Here is a 2,944-nt window from a genome sequence, read left to right on the forward strand (position 1 = left end):
CATAAAGTATAGATTTTATTTTATTTTGTGGAGAACAGACTAATTTAGGAGGCCATGTAGCAGGTCTAAACTAGAGTTAACATGTCAGATATGCTGAGAGGTGCCTCTGAGTGTTGAGGTCTAAATGTTGATTGCTCCTGTAGGTGGTCTTAATCTTTGTATGCTCTGTGAACCAGCCTTCTTCAAAAATGGATGTAAATCATAAATGTATGCTTTTCAGAAATGTTCATCTTAACATGCCTCTAACTGCATGCAGGAAAAGTCTTACTCTAAACCCATATTAGTGATAAAGCTAACCTCTTCAAAGCACCACATGATGTACCTGAAGTCTAAACTGAACTCTGAGGTTGAGATGAACAAATTTTAACTATGCATTTGCAGTAAACAGAGCAATATACTCACACCTATGTCGCACTCTTGAGTATAAAAATAAGATATGTTACAAGTCTTCACCACAGTTTTGTATGTCACTTTGAGGCACAGTGATTGGGACCTGAGTGAACATAAAATCAGTGTTTCATTAAATGTTTGTGCATAGTATAACATCTACAATACAGATAATGTACCGTAGTATAGAAAGACTTCCTGCTCAAAGTACCTGGCATCATAAAAGATAAAAGGGCAACCATACAACATAAACTGATGTTAAATGGAAAACGTTTTAAATAACAATTATGTTTTACATGAATGACTCGGTGATCCCTTGTTAATGTAAAATGTTGAACTTGACTGAACATGTGGTCATTAGTGAAACAAAACAGCAGGGGAAGTTTGAATTGTTGACTCGTCTTTTCTCCATGATCAGTTGGTTCTTTAACAGACTTGTTTATGCTGATTCTGTCACTACATCTGGTCACGAGTCTATGTCCTTCCTGCTGTACATCCTGTTCCTGTGGCCTTCAGGAAATTGTGCAGGAATAGTTTTATCTAAGCTGTAGTATGCATCTCTGTGTTGTTAAATCAGTGTACAGATACAGCTAATGCAAATGACCTGTGATTTAATAAATGAAAGTAGAATTTTATCATTGACTCGTTGCATAGGAGAGGTCACTCCTCTCATATTTAATGTTATCTGATATGAGAAGGTGGCTCAGAGATCTGTATTGACAGGAGTATCAAAGTCTGCTTTCTTTACACTCTGCTTCAGGGTAGATTTCAGGGTGTGCTCAGCAGTCAGGGAGAGGTTTAGACAAGTTCCTGTGCTTTACAGATGCACGCATCTTTGTTTAACTTTGTTTTACTTTACAGTGACTTGCATTTAGGAAATGAAGTCCTCAACCCTAATATTTGATTTACAATGTCCAATGTACAATATAGTTTTGTGAATTCCCCCCCAATCATATCATAGCCACAATGCTTTATTTAAGTTTACACAAAGTTGGTATTGTGATAGGTTTTAATTTGACTTGCACTAAAACCAATTAGAGTAGTATTGTCATAAAAACTGGGGTTCTTAGACCAAAAGAAAAGTGTAAAGCAGTGGTTTTCAGTTTTTAAATTCTTCTAATTACAATTGTCTAGATACCTAGTAGCATGTTTAAAGTGCTTTCTGATAGGCTGCTAGTAAAGGCAGGGTAATGTCCAAGAGCCAAAATGTCTGAGCAACATGGCACTCATGTCCTGGACTGGATTGAGTTTCCAAAGCCCAGACCAGTACCTTCTGGGTTTAGAATTTTGGGTGAACTTGTTCTATTTGGAACTTTGAGACTCACTTTTTGTAGCCAAGACTCACTGACTAAAAGAATATGCATGCTGTTGTTGCTGTTGTTGGGTTCCCCCATTATGACGTGACTCAGAATTACCAGTTAGAAACAAGAAATAAAAAAAACTGGGTCTGGGAGGCCACTAAAGAGATGCAGCCAATTACGTAACATGCAGTTCCAGCTAACAGTGTATTTGGGGTAGTGAAAAGCGCTGGGTAAAAATTAATCTGGCCAGTCTGCTCACACTGTATCAACTCATGGTGCCTTCTGATGGTCGTTTTGCTTGTTTGAACTGCAGATGTTTGGAGTATGTTGTCAGTGTATATCCCTACTGTGTATCATGCATGGTATTGGAGTTTACATGTGTTTGGATTAACATCATTAATTTTTTTGAGTGATATTCTCATGAGATTTAGTTCTAATTTTGGTTTTGCTCTTTGCATTACTGAATATACAGTTATTAGATTTAGTAACTATTCTTAAGCCCCTATTGTTGCTGTTCTTAGTATCATGGGAGAATAGCTCTGGGCAGGGAGTGACTCTATTCTTTTGTATTAGGGAAGCCATCATCCTTTAAATAGTGCTGCAGCAGTCAAGTAAGTGACATCATTTGTCTGGCCCTGTGGCTCTTGGAGTCGGTAGGGTGTCTTGGGCACTACAGCCATTACAGGGTGAGCTCAGGTAAGGGGTTTTTCCATGATAGAAACCTACTGAAATGTGTCGCACAGAGTGACGCTTGTCACGGGTTCTGGGCAGAGCAGTGGTTTGGGGACCACAGGATCTCGTCTCTGCTTTTTGCAGACGACGTTGTCCTGTTGGCCCCATCAAACCAGGACCTCCAGCGTGCACTGGGGCGGTTTGCAGCTGAGTGTGAAGCGGCTGGGATGCGAATCAGCACCTCCAAATCCGAGGCCATGGTTCTCAGTCGGAAAAGGGTGGCTTGTTCCCTTCAGGTTGGTGGAGAGTTCCTGCCTCAAGTGGAGGAGTTCAAGTATCTTGGGGTCTTGTTCACGAGTGAGGGAAGGATGGAACGGGAGATTGACAGGCGGATCGGTGCAGCTTCTGCAGTAATGCAGTCGATGTACCGGTCTGTCGTGGTGAAGAAGGGGCTGAGCTGTAAGGCGAAGCTCTCGATTTACTGGTCAATCTACGTTCCGACTCTCACCTACGGTCATGAACTTGGGGTCATGACCTAAAGGGCAAGATCCTGGATACAGGCAGCCAAAATGAGCTTTCTCCGC

At 41.0% G+C, this 2,944-nt stretch overlaps 1 protein-coding gene across 1 annotated transcript in view; it reads left to right on the top strand.

The window, feature by feature from the left end:
* Positions 1-2,944, top strand: part of coro1ca (coronin, actin binding protein, 1Ca) — a 33,066-nt gene that overhangs the window by 18,574 nt on the left and 11,548 nt on the right. The gene's annotated exons all lie outside the window — the stretch shown is intronic.

This window comes from Monopterus albus, unplaced genomic scaffold (assembly GCF_001952655.1).
Source record: "Monopterus albus unplaced genomic scaffold, M_albus_1.0 scaffold23.1, whole genome shotgun sequence".
Classification (NCBI taxonomy): domain Eukaryota; kingdom Metazoa; phylum Chordata; class Actinopteri; order Synbranchiformes; family Synbranchidae; genus Monopterus; species Monopterus albus.